Here is a 14,915-nt window from a genome sequence, read left to right as displayed (position 1 = left end):
GTAGGCGCTGGAGGACTTGGATTGAGGGTGGGGGAGATTATGTTGAAAAGCGATACAGCTTTGCACCACTTCTGCACAATGAATAATATTAAAAAAAAATTTAAGGTTTTCATTTGACTCACCCTCGTACATCTGTTTATCCAAATGCTGGATGAGTCTGTCATCACTGCCAAGATATGTCCAGTTGAGCAACGAGGTGTTTAATTGAGGTCCTGCCATCATCTCAGTGAGAGTGTCCGCACTTTCCAGCATTGCAAGGTTTGTTGGTTGGTTGATTCGGTGGAGGTGACAACCAACCAGGTCGTCAGTCCCTTCGGATTGGGGAAGGACGGGGAAGGAAGTCGACCGTGCCCTTTCAAAGGAACCACCCTGGCATTTACCTGCAGCGATTTAGGGAAAGTATGGAAAACCTATATCAAGATGGGCGGACGCGGGTTTGAACCGTCCTCCTCCCGAATGCGAGTCCAGTGTGCTAACCATGGCGCCACCTCACTCGGTACATTGCAAGAGTCACAGCCGTGTGCGCGGTCGGTCAACACAGGGGAGATCAGGCTTTAACGACCTTGATGCAATGATGGCCGACGCATCGCCCAACGACGCACTTGCGCTTTTGTTCATTGCCTGGTCTCCGCTGACGTTCTGCAAGCGCCTATGAATATCTGCGATGCTCTGGTTTCCCGCCAAAAGAAACTCAATGGCAGCTTTCTGCTTGGAACGAACCTCCATTACAGACGCCATTTTGAAGGCTATGTATAGCACCGCCACATGTCGTAACTTTATGACAGTATTGGGTTCGAATCTTAAATATTTCACTGTGTGTCACAACAAATTTCGCACTTTTTCAACCAACCAAATTGCCTGAACAATAAATGAATTGCATTACTTATTGAACGCCTCTCGTGGTATTCGGTCATGCAACAATTACGTTTTTTTCTACAGCATTCTGTTCAATGAGAAATGTGATCGACATTCACTATTCAAATGTTTATACAGGGCGTCCAACATAAAACCGGTACACCTCACGTACCGGTTAATCCTCTCTAGTCAAAGTACGTGTGAAGTGGCAACATCGCATTTTATCGGAAAGTTGAGTGCAGCTGTGTGTTCATCCATCAGTTACAATTATCTGTTACCTGTTAGTTCATAGTTACTTGAATCTTGGGCGTGGGGTGTACCAGTTTTATGTGGTACACCCTGTATTTGAGACACAATCGCAGTACCACTCTTTTAATCGCGATCGGTTTTGTCATTAATTATCACCCTCAGAAACCATAAGTATACGCCATATGCGACTGCCCTCTATTGAAGATATATAGTTCAGGGTCCAGTCACATTAATGTGACCATCGCCATTGCAAACCGCTAACGTGCGACATACAATGTTCGCACGCCGCTGTGGTAAAGTATGCTGTGCATGGCAAAGTGGTGCTATTTAAAACTGGTGACAAGCCAACTGCGGTGAACCACAGGCCACAGATGACAGGGGTGAATGACTGCTGCAGAGATGAGTTCGAGCTATTAGACTGTTGAGCAACTGACAGCCCAGATGAAACGAGAAGGAACCAGTATTGTCTCCCGAATGACTGTTCAGCAAACGTTGCTACGTATGGGCCACCGCAGAAGGCATCTGGTTCCTGGTTCGTGCATCCATACCGACTGCTGTTCATTGACGACGAAAGCTCAAATTTGCACCGCAATTTGACCTCCACTCAGTTGCGATTGGTGGCCTTTTCAGATGAAACACTTTTATGCTCCATCAGACAGATGGTTGTTGGTGCATAAGGCGTGAATCGTCTGAAAGCAATCATACTGAAACAATCGTTAGAATGTTCCAGCCCGGATGAGGGAGTGTTATTGTTTTTGATTTTCGTGGCATTCCAAGGGTGATCTCGTCATTCTGGAAGGATCAACACAAGCAGCTATCCTTGCGGACCATGTCCACCTTATATGCAGTCTATTTTTCCTTAGCATGATGGCATGTATGAGCAGGACAATCCAACATGTCACACAACTTACAGTATACATATGCGGCTCGTAGACCACCAGGATGAGTTTACTGTGCTCTCCTGGTCACCAGCCTCACAGGATTAAAACCCAATCGCTCGTCTCGCTGTATGCGCCATGGATCCTCAACTGAGAAACTTACCGCAGTTGGCCACAGCACTTGAACTTCTCCACATTCCTGTCGGTATCTTCCAGAACATCATTGACTCTCCTCCTACACGTCTCACAGTGGTCCTGTAGGCACCCCGGTGGTCCCGGTCGCCTAAGGTCGACTGGATGGTCGAGCGGTGACCTCTCCAGCTGTCAGGATACTAGGAAATGGCTGTAGAAGCGTCAGAAACGCCAAAGAAACATTAATTCATAACACCTTTATTCCTGCCGAGTACAATGTGGCTTGGTGATATCAACGACCTTCCCCGGATCCTCGCTGACTCGTAGCGATGACACCAGCTCCGGACCGCACAGTCTTGCTAGCCCAGCGCCGCGTGCTGTGACGTAGCGGAGGAACGCCCTTACTTAGGCCGCGCGTGGCTGGCGGCGCCCGGTTGAGCAGCCGGCTCGCCTGCGGACAGCAGGTGGCTCCGGGTTGGAGTCCCGGCACTGTCGGTACGAGAGGCGTTCTCGTAGTGTAGAGTGTTTTCTATCCCACCCCGTCTTCTTCCCTGCTCCTCCTGGTGGCTCGCCCGCGGTGGCCGGGCGGAACGGGCTGCAGTCCCCCAGCGTCGTCGGCTCACCTGCTTGTGACAGCGGATGCGCAGGGCCTAGGCCCCGCACGATCTCGACAACAGCTCCCTGATGTGGTCAGCATTGGCGACGGCCGAGTCTGCCGCGACGTCTGCTAATCCTGGGTCGATGATTGACAGCGGCAGCAGAGCGGACCAGAGCTGGTACTGTCCCCTCACGTCTGCTGTTGGATAGGCCGTCCTTACTGCAAAATCTCCTTAATAAAGACTAACATGTCGATCACAGAGCTGAGCGCTTCGCAACGACCCAGTACACATCTAACTGCGAGTGTATTGTTGCTATCAAAGCTGGCGTATTTAAGGGAAGCACGAGCGACGTCCTGACGTCATGCTCGTTTGTAATGAACGCATTCGTTCCACTTATAGTACTGATTCATCTGTCGTACTCGCCCATTACGTGTTCTTGCGACAGAGTTACGTGTTGTTGCGAAGTTGTGAAATGCAATACAGCTGTCTTGCACTCTACGAAAGTCTCCGTCTAACACAAACCCGCGTGCTAAGCAATTCTCTCTCGCCTGTTGTGTGTAACCAGGCCATTGCCCGTCCTTGACGACACATTCCGATACATGTGCAATCCTCTTACCTTTTGGTTAACGTACTGCCTCTGGTTCTCGGCATAGGCAACGAAACTTTGACAATATTCCACATTTCCAACTCTTTACTATTCTGCGACACTACAGTCCACACTGCAAAAAAATGGTGATTCTTTAATGTGATTGGATCTGAGTGTCGCTTTGGATCTGAGGAAATTCTCTCTGGATTCCAGCGGCTATCTGATTTGGTGAAGGCTGCCGGTCTTGCTTACGAGATGAAGGCAGAGCTCACCATCTGCAGCATCGTTGACAGAACCGACTGCGGACCTTTGGTGCAGAGCCGGGTGGAGGGTCTGAATCAGAGGCTCAGACGGTTTTGCGACCGTATTGGCTGCAGATTCCTTGACTTGCGCCATAGGGTGGTGGGGTTTCGGGTTCCGCTGAATAGGTCAGGAGTTCACTACACTCAGCTGGCGGCTACACGGGTAGCGGAGGCTGTGTGGCGTGGACTGGGCGGTTTTTTAGGTTAGAAGGCCTCGGGAAAGTGCGGGATGGGCTGCAATGTCAAAGGGTGCTTGGCAATTACAGGACGTGCTTGGATCAAGGAACAGTCGGAATTATAGTTGTAAATTGTTGTAGTTGCGCTGGAAAAGTCCCTGAGCTTCAAGCGCTAATAGAAAGCACAGAAGCTGATATCGTTATAGGTACAGAAAGCTGGCTAAAGCCTGAAATAAGTTCTGCAGAAATTTTTACGAAGTCTCAGACGGTGTTCAGGAAAGATAGATTAGGCAGAATTGGTGGTGGAGTGTTGGTGTCTGTCAGTAGTGGTTTATCTTGTAGTGAAGTCGAAGTAGATACTCTGTGCGAATTGGTGTGGGTGGAGGTTATACTTAACAGCCGAATTAAGTTAATAATTGGCTCCTTCTACCGACCCCCAGACTCCGATGATACAGTTGCGGAACAGTTCAGAGAAAGTTTGAGTCTCGTAACAAATAAATACCCCACTCATACGGTTATAGTTGGTGGGGACTTCAACCTACCCTCGGTATGTTGGCAAAAATACTTGTTCAAAACCGGTGGTAGGCACAAAACGTCTTCCGAGATTGTCCTAAATGCATTCTCCGAAAATTATTTCGAGCAGTTAGTCCACGAACCCACGCGAATTGTAAATGGTTGCGAAAACACACTTGACCTCTTGGCCACAAACAATCCAGAGCTGATAGAGAGCATCATGACTGATACAGGGATTAGTGATCACAAGGTCATTGTAGCTAGGCTCAATACCATTTCTTCCAAATCCATCAGAAACAAACGCAAAATAATTTTATTTAAAAAAGCGGATAAAGTACCACTAGAAGCCTTCCTAAAAGACAATTTCCATTCCTTCCGAACTGACTATGCGAATGTAGACGAGATGTGGCTCAAATTCAAAGATATAGTAGCAACAGCAATTGAGATATTCATACCTCATAAATTGGTAAGAGATGGAACGGATCCCCCGTGGTACACAAAAAAGGTCCGAACGCTGTTGCAGAGGCAACGGAAAAAGCATGCGAAGTTCAGAAGAACGCGAAATCCTGAAGATGGGCTAAAATTTACAGACGCGCGAAATTTGGCACGTACTTCAATGCGAGATGCCTTTAATAGGTTCCACAACGAAACATTGTCTCGAAATTTGGTAGAAAATCCGAAGAAATTCTGGTCGTATGTAAAGTACACAAGCGGCAAGACGCAGTCAATACCTTCGCTGCGCAGTGCCGATGGTACTGTTATCGACGACTGCGCCGCTAAAGCGGAGTTATTGAACGCAGTTTTCCGAAATTCCTTCACCAGGGAAGACGAATGGAATATTCCAGAATTTGAAACACGAACATCTGCTAGCATGAGTTTCTTAGAAGTAGATACCTTAGGGGTTGCGAAGCAACTCAAATCGCTTGATACGGGCAAGTCTTCAGGTCCAGATTGTATACCGATTAGGTTCCTTTCAGATTACGCTGATACTATAGCTCCCTACTTAGCACTCATATACAACCGCTCGCTCACCGATAGATCTGTACCTACAGATTGGAAAATTGCGCAGGTCGCACCAGTGTTCAAGAAGGGTAGTAGGAGTAATCCATTTAACTACAGACCTATATCATTGACGTCGGTTTGCAGTAGGGTTTTGGAGCATATACTGTATTCAAACATTATGAATCACCTCGAAGGGAACGATCTATTGACACGTAATCAGCATGGCTTCAGAAAACATCGCTCTTGTGCAACGCAGCTAGCTCTTTATTCGCACGAAGTAATGGCCGCTATCGACAGGGGATCTCAAGTTGATTCCGTATTTCTAGATTTCCGGAAAGCTTTTGACACAGTTCCTCACAAGCGACTTCTAATCAAGCTGCGGAGCTATGGGGTATCGTCTCAGTTGTGCGACTGGATTCGTGATTTCCTGTCAGGAAGGTCACAGTTCGTAGTAATAGACGGCAAATCATCGAGTAAAACTGAAGTGATATCAGGTGTTCCCCAAGGAAGCGTCCTGGGACCTCTACTGTTCCTGATCTATATAAATGACCTGGGTGACAATCTGAGCAGTTCTCTTAGGTTGTTCGCAGATGATGCTGTAATTTACCGTCTAGTAAGGTCATCCGAAGACCAGTATCAGCTGCAAAGCGATTTAGAAAAGATTGCTGTATGGTGTGTCAGGTGGCAGTTGACGCTAAATAACGAAAAGTGTGAGATGATCCACATGAGTTCCAAAAGAAATCCGTTGGAATTCGATTACTCGATAAATAGTACAATTCTCAAGGCTGTCAATTCAACTAAGTACCTGGGTGTTAAAATTACAAACAACTTCAGTTGGAAGGACCACATAGATAATATTGTCGGGAAGGCGAGCCAAAGGTTGCGTTTCATTGGCAGGACACTTAGAAGATGCAACAAGTCCACTAAAGAGACAGCTTACACTACACTCGTTCGTCCTCTGTTAGAATATTGCTGCGCGGTGTGGGATCCTTACCAGGTGGGATTGACGGAGGACATCGAGAGGGTGCAAAGAAGGGCAGCTCGTTTTGTATTATCGCGTTATAGGGGAGAGAGTGTGGCAGATATGATACACGAGTTGGGATGGAAGTCATTACAGCATAGACGTTTTTCGTCGCGGCGAGACCTTTTTACGAAATTTCAGTCACCAACTTTCTCTTCCGAATGCGAAAATATTTTGTTGAGCCCAACCTACATAGGTAGGAATGATCATCAAAATAAAATAAGAGAAATCAGAGCTCGAACAGAAAGGTTTAGGTGTTCGTTTTTCCCGCTCGCTGTTCGGGAGTGGAATAGTAGAGAGATAGTATGATTGTGGTTCGATGAACCCTCTGCCAAGCACTTAAATGTGAATTGCAGAGTAGTCATGTAGATGTAGATGTAGATGTAGATTGGAGAGTGTAGATCAAGAGTTAGAACCTTGCTATACAGATCCTCAGAATGTACCCAGATGTCTTGTCTACACGAGACGGAATACGAGCTCCAGCAATGGCATGATTTCATGCCACACTATAGATCTTCGAACATCCTCTCCAGCCATCACACTCACTTCTCAATGGGAAATTGTCGATGACTGGTACTCCAATGGCCAATTGCTAACCTGGATCCATCAATCAGGACAGTGTACGGCAGTTTCGAACTCACTTGGATATTTAGTAAGAATAATTGGGCACCATACGACCAGTCCAATGCAGCCGCAGGATATTCTCCACGAATGGATAGATCAGTGAATGGATCATATTACCCAAATAAACCATTCGTCGCTGAGGCATTCATCACACAGTCATCAGGGAAATCTTGAAGGCATCCTTTCCTCTTCTCTAGTAGCGAGTATCACACCACAATCAAGTTCAGCCCAGTCTCTCTGGGTATACTTTGAATACAATAGAGGTAAGTGTTTTCAACATTCCCCTTGCGAAAGCAAGATCGGTCACAGAACCTACTTGTGATACATCTACTGAACTTTGCGCGGTTGCTGGTGGAGACACGCACGTCCGTCTTATCTCCCCCTAGTCACCTGAAATCCACCGAGTTGGGTTTTTCACGGAAGAAGTACTGGTCGTGGATTCACTAGACTAAGGATCTAAATGAATAGCTGTACCGGTGTAGAATGATGTGAAGTCTGACGGGAATTAGTAGTCGAATGATAGGCTCAAGTTTTTTGAAGGGATGCCGTTTTTAATTCTAGTAATTTCCTTTGCTGTGGTTTATAAAACACTTTTAGATTATCACTCATAATCCATCTGCACTGTAGTCTGATTACAAGGACCTTACACTCGCGTATCGTGCCAAAACAATGACAGTTACATTTAACGAACTCTAAACAGTGCCACAATGTAAATGATAACGCACATTCTATCGTGATCAGCAGGTTCTACGCCCAACACGCATATACTCACCTCCACAATTCCTTCCGACTTCCGCTTTGTTACCTTGACACAGGCTAGGAAACTGTTTCATTGTGTTGTGGGCCAACCACAGCCTTCCATCGTACGTGGATGATTTAAGACCGTGTCACCAGGGATGCTACTCAGAACGCTCTCGGAGCTCCAGTTTATTTCTCCTTTCTCAATCGTGTGGCAACATATTGCCCAACACTGCGTAATCTTAGCTATTAGTCACTGAGTATCTCCTATTAACATTATCACTATATGATACAGATTAGTTTTCATTTTTTATACCAATAGGACCATGTAAATCTAGGGGAATTTCTTCATAATTGGACAAAGCAAATCTCAGCGATAAAATAAATGTATTGTTGGATATTATGAGTATTCTGTGTTAGAGCACTGTCCAATTTCTCATTAACTGTTCAGCTGCTAGGTGCTTACAACTAAAGTGCAGCTTATCCACAGAGGCTCAGTGTGAGCAGTAATTTTCTTATGGCAGCGAAACTTGTTAGATATTATGTGTTAATGCGCAACCGTTTACACTGGAAAAACTTAGTTCCAATTTTGGCCACCAGGTTCAAATCCGTCACTGTGAATACGAGGAAGACATATAGAATTGTTTCCATATATAATGGATTAGGAATGGGACATGGATAGAAAAGGTCAAACAAATGACAAAGCCATGACGTTTATTTTATTATTAACTGCCGCCTATGCTGTATAGCACCAAATTCTCACTTGGTGACCAGAATTGGGACTAGTTTTTTTTTCCAGCGTAAACCGGCTCAGCATTAACACATTAGCATATCTACCAAGTTTCGCTGCTGGACTTCCGTGAGTAGATGCACTTTAATTATAGGCAACTGATACTTGTAAGTGCAATATTTCGTTCACTTTCTGTTTTCCTTTTCTCACTCAGATATCTGGAGTGTACCATTTTTCAACCAATTGACACATAATTAAGACTTTTGTACAAATAATGTTTAACAGTTCTCTTTCTAAACAAAGTAAATATCTTAATGTTGTATATCTCCCATTTTTTATGCAGAGTTCTGTTTTTTTACCTCTTTTTGCATGTAGTTGAACCATGAAACGAAAATTCGCAACTAGAAGGAGCGCATTGTATGAAAATAAGTTCATCTAAACTACATACATCATAATAAGTTCTGCATCACTCCGGTTCCCAGAACTCCGAAAGATAGACGTTGACTGTGGATAATGTATCACAAACACAGGCCCTTTCTTCAAAGATGTCACTAAACCCGCCCAAAGACGTAAACAACCAAGCATTAGTAGCGCCTATTAGACGGAGGGGGTCCGATAGCCGATCAGTTCCAGTCATTCCACCCGGAAGGAGGTAAACGGCTCGTGTTGTCTATAGTTCAACCATGCCTAAACTGTCAATACTGCCGTTCGATCGCGTCCGCGTTGTTACTTTGTGCCAGGAAGGGCTCTCAACAAGGGAAGTGTCCAGGCGTCTCAGAGTGAACCAAAGCGGTATTGTTCAGACCATGGAGGAGATACAGAGAGAAAGGAACCGTCGATGACATGCCTCGCTCAGGCCGCCCAAGGGCTACTACTACAGTGGATGACCGCTACCTACGGCTTACGGCTCGTAGAAACCCCGACAGCAACGTCACCATTTTGAACAATGCTTTTCGTGCAGCCACAGGACGTCGTATTACGACTCAAATTGTGCGCAATAGGCTGCACGATGTCCAACTTCATTTCCGACGTCCATGGCGAGGTCCATCTTTGCCACCACGACACCATGCACATGGACCCAGCAACATGTCTAATGGACCGCTCAGGACTGGCATCACCTCTTCAACGATGAGTGTCGCTTATGTCTTCAACCAGACAATCGTCGGAGATGTGTTTGGAGGCAACCCCGTCAGGCTGAACGCCTAAGACACACTGTTCAGTGAGTGCAGCAAGGTGGAAATTCGCTCCTGTTTTGGGGTAGCAATATGTAGGGCAGACGTACGCCGCTGGTGGTCATGGAATGCGCCGTAATGTCTTTATGATACGTGAGTGCCATCCTCTGACTGATAGTGCAATGATATTGGCAGTATATTGGCGAGGCATTCGTCTTCATGGACAATTGCCGCCGCCCGCCCCCCCCCCCCCCCCCCCCATCGTGCACATCTTGTGATTGACTTCCTTCAGGATAACGGCATCACTCGACCAGAGTGGCCAGCATGTTCTCCAGACATGAACCCTATCGAACATTCCTACGATAGATTGAGAAGGGCTGTTTATGGACAACGTGACACACCAACCATTCTGAGGGACCTACGCCGAATCGCCTTTGAGGAGTGGAACAATTTGGACCAACAGTGCCTTGATGAACTTGTGAATAATAATCCACAATGAATACAGTCATGCATCAATGTAAGAGGACGTGCTACTGGGTATTAGGAGTATCGGTGTGTACAGCAATCTGGACCACCACCTCTGAAGGTCTCGCTGTATGCAATGTGTGGTTTCCATGAGTAATAAAAAGGGCGGAAATGTTTGTTGATCTCTATTCCAGTTTTCTGTACAGGTTCCGGAACTCTCGGAATCGAGGGGATGAAAAACTTTTTTTGATGTGTGTTCATTTCAATCTAAGCAATGCTACAGGTGTAGCAACTTTCATATTCAAAGGAATAGTCTCATAATTGTTACCAAGGTAGCTTTGAGAGCATGCAACTTTAAATACAAGGATACTACCATTTGAAGAGGGGGATATGGAAACTATGCTAAGTGCCATTTAAAAAAAAAAAAACCTCGTTTTCGATGCTGTTGTGTTCATGGTATGTGTTGAATGTTCCTGGACTTGTTCCTAGTGTCAAATCATGGCGTAAGCGTTTATTGCTAGAAGGTGCATACGCTTTGTAGCCGGCAGTGATTCCCTCACAAGCTCCCTCAGCTAATACCATGAACACATTCCGTTTATGTTTCCAGTGTGCAGAACTGATTGCTTTGATGTTAGAAATGCTGCTGAAACATTGTTTTCAATGCGAGTACGTAAGATCTAGAAATGCAGTATGATCGAAGTGCCTCATACTCATCACTCTCAAACAACTATTCAAAGTTCTTATTCTGTAGCAGAAATATGGAAATGAATGTCAATGAATTCCAAAAATCATGATAGATGTATGCCATGCCATACTTCATTTGAAAGACCAGCCACGTTTATCAGTTGCAAAACAGAAAGACCTGTTTACGATTTTGACGTTTTTTCCTCAACAATACAGAGAAATTTATAACAAAGTATGCAACATTTTATTCTCAGAATGGAGTTGAGTAAGGAACAGTATTCAAAGGTGTGTGTGAATTCCTAAGGGACCAAACTGCTGGGGTAATCGGTCCCTAGACTTACACACACACACACACACACACACACACACACACACACACACACACACACACACACACACACACACACACACACACACGCCCATGCCCGAGGCCTCTAAACTCCGGCGGGAGGTTCCGCACAATCTGTGACACGACACCTCAAACCGCTTGGTCACCGAGCGCGGCAAACAATTCAGTTATGAGGGATGTTGCTTCTTGAATTTACTGTTGTCATTTTCCTAGAAAAAAAAGAAAGGAAAAGTAATGACAAATGGCTTTTGTTAACTACAGTTCTAATACATAAAATATTGCTGTTGTATTTATGTACTTGTATTACCAAAAATAAAACGTAATACCTCTGTATTAATGGCACTGGAACAAAAAATTTCTTATTGGCAATGAAAACCAGTCTGTTTCCTGGTATGGCACGTACATCTTTCTTAATGAGTTATGTTTTTTAATTTGTCTCATTTTGGCAATAATGAGGTGGGCAGGACAATTGTCCGGAGCATTTACTAACAAATCTGTCGCAACTGCAGTACATATGTTCGACGACTGATTTAGAACCAACTGGTTCGTTGTAAAGCCTGCCTAACTGAGGCTGCACTGAAAGCGGCTGACCTTAATTATAGACATCAAAATAGCAATACATGCTTTATACAATGTTCGCAGATGACTGTCATAATGAACATGTGCGTGCTTAGAAAGTCAGAAATATTTCTGTCTTGCCAAGGAGACGCATGTTGATTGCGACAGTCATACGAACGTTTTATAAAGCATGTATTATCATTTTGATGTTTGGCATGGTTTTAACCTCGAATGGGTAGTATTATTAAGTTTCTGACAATTCACGTTGCATAGTAATATTCTAATAATAAGCTCGTAACCCGTAAGTATCACTTTTCGTTATTCTATTACAACCGAGAGCGAGGGAGAAAACGAAAAAGCACATTGATGTGCATACGATTTTTGTTTAAAATTATAAGGAAAAAGGTCATACATGGGAGAAACAATTTGGTGCAGTGGTTTAAATGGCCTACAGCAGTAATTAAAAAGTGACTGCGAGAAAAAAAATCTCGCGTTTCCACAGCACGTCACAGCATATTCCTTCTCGGAGTCGACTTTAACAGAAAACCTGTACACTGGCTTTTTTTTTTTTAAAAAAAACATAGCCTATATCCGCCTGAAAGCATCGTGTAGAAATTTGAGTATATCGGCCAAGAAATTTTAGAGTTTTTTTTTATCACTACGTTAAACAACGACAAATAAAAAAAAGCACACAATAAATGATCAAACAAACATTAGTAGCCAGAGGCAATTTAAAGTAATAAAACACATTGTTGATAAAGAACAACCTCATAGACACAACAAAATAATCTCACAAACTAGCAATACCCCCATCTTTCATCATCCACCACTGCACCATAGCAAAGCTATCACCTACACACACACAGTAGACAGGACATGTTAGGCGCCTTCACACACACGCGTCAGCCCCCACTTTGAAAGCCCGTGGACGGCTTCACGGTGTCAATGTCTGCGTAGGTGGCGCCACTGATTCCGCGGAAATGTAAACACCGCAAGGAACGACTGCTGCGTCTCTGCATCGAAAGCTCGTTCACATGCACCGCTCAGATAATATCTGCTAACGCGATTAAACTCTCGCTAATTATTATTTCAACATCCTTAATAACAAAATCCCATGGAGGCATGGGACAAAGTTTTTCTTTAATCAAACAGTACTCTATGTTCGTTTGTCAAGAAATTAAAACAGAGAAAGTGCTGTGTGCAAAAGCTGAATGAGCCTAAATTTACTTTCAATTTCTTTTTTAAGAACTTATTTGATTTACTGGCGATTCAACAAGAACACTGACACATTTAATCACACGAGGTGAGCGTGAAAGTAGTTGCCAGGAAGTAAGTGATGGAAAATTACCTTTAACAAATGTGAATTTATTCGTAAAAGCTTTTCCAAAACAGATTTAAAATTATAAGCAGAAAAGCACCCTCGAAATATCAAGTTACAGTTTTATTTAGAGGTAAGAACAGTATTAACAATTGGAGCCTTCGGGCTGAGAAGCTTGCCTGCTCTCTTTGAACAAGGCCGCAGTCATGACTGCCTTTTTTTTTTTAATTTAAGACTCTTACGGTGGAAGAGTGGCAAGCTCATAACCTAAAATGACTAAGTAAAACCCATAAAATGCAGACTTACATAAAATGTACAACATGCTCTACATTACACATATACCACCTCGCAAGATAATAAGCAAGATAGAAACATATTTCAAGAATTCAGCCTTTAAGCAATAAATTCGTTAACACAATACGACAAACATGACATACACTAACTGACTAACAAATGCGGACGGGAGACAGATGAGCAAGCTAGCGACGAGAAACTGACTAAGAAAACAAGTAGAATTTAGCAGATAAATGAAACAACATATCATCAATCACTTAACTTCTAAAAACCGAAATGTCTGGCGAAGACCTGGCGCAGCACCCTCAAAACGCTCCCCAGAACCGTCTGCTGCCAGCCGCTTGAACGGACGCAGGAAGGCGCGCCGATCTCCCATCTCATGGTGTCGCAGCTCACCCCCGGCCAGACCGATGTCGTGGGTTGACCCCTGTTGCTCTCGCGTCGGCCGCGAAGCCACTACCCCTCGCTATACGGTGCGGCCCACTGGACTCACGTGGCGACCTCACATGTTTCGACGCTCCAGGCAGACAAGTCATCTTGTGTCCCGGTGCGCGACCGACCAACCGATCGATCCAACCGCCAATACCCATTGCCTGAGCAAACTCGAGCAGACTGGCGGCCTAACACATACTAGCACTCCGGACGACAGACAGACACTAACCGCCTCACCAATGCGGACAAGAGACAGACCCGGACTAACTTGGCTGACCAACTGACTAGACTCGCCCAGCTGACCAGACTGCCCGACTCTTGACAGACTAAATTGCATCAACTGTCTCCGACTGACTCCCCGTAGCGAGTTCATAGCGCACGTGAACAGGCAACCTTTCCCCTTTTCCCGCCAGAGGGAGACACCAAAGCTGCGATTGCCACAGCGGCGCCACCGCCAGACACGGAGGTCGACTGCTTCACACTACGCGCTGCGGCGCGCTCTCCAAAACAGCAAATTTTACCACGGCTCACTGAGCACATAAATGTGGAAGGCGAGAAAAGTGCAGTAAACAACAAAAAAAACCATCAGCAAGGAAAGGAATAAAAACTGTTTCTTGTAATAAGTAAAGCATGCGAATTGTTAATGATCGTAACAAACAAAATTGTAAGACAAAATAACCATATTGTTACAGTGTCCACTTGAAGATGCTTTAAAATAAAGCGAAGGGCGTCTGGTCTTATGACACTTTTACTACAGTTGCTAAAGACGGCAATGAACTTATACAATTTGTCTTGTCTTTATACAACAGTACAGATTTTATTCTATAGTATCAGTTTCCGTACAAGTATTTGACGACTTCACAGCATCAGAAGAAACGTCGGCGCATCGGAATGGAAGTACGGTATTGGCGAAAATTTCATTACTAGTTGTATGCACAGTCTATACATCTTACAGGTAACGCAAGTACAGTAGTAAAATTTACATACCATGTGTAGACTGTCATAAATATTTCAGCACTTAGCACCAGTAATAGTATGTACCTACAACCTTGGAAAAATAGTTGGAATACTGATTTTAAATTCGATTTCGTGGATTCAAACAAAGCATAATTCTCATATGTTGCCTTGCTTTGTATTCTAAAGGGTACTCCTACCTTTTACAAAAGTTTATTGTAAAAGAGCAGTTTTGTATTAAAGAAAAGCTTGTAATGTTGCAGTGCAATAATAGCACTGATAAG

General features: G+C 44.4%; 1 protein-coding gene across 1 annotated transcript in view; it reads left to right on the top strand.

Annotated features, from left to right (window-relative positions):
• Nucleotides 1–14,915, top strand: part of LOC126273243 (venom dipeptidyl peptidase 4-like) — a 327,710-nt gene that overhangs the window by 22,442 nt on the left and 290,353 nt on the right. The gene's annotated exons all lie outside the window — the stretch shown is intronic.

This window comes from Schistocerca gregaria, chromosome 5, assembly GCF_023897955.1.
Source record: "Schistocerca gregaria isolate iqSchGreg1 chromosome 5, iqSchGreg1.2, whole genome shotgun sequence".
Lineage (NCBI taxonomy): Eukaryota > Metazoa > Arthropoda > Insecta > Orthoptera > Acrididae > Schistocerca > Schistocerca gregaria.
Note: the sequence above shows the minus strand (reverse complement) of the source record. Positions and strands in the feature narration are given on the sequence as shown.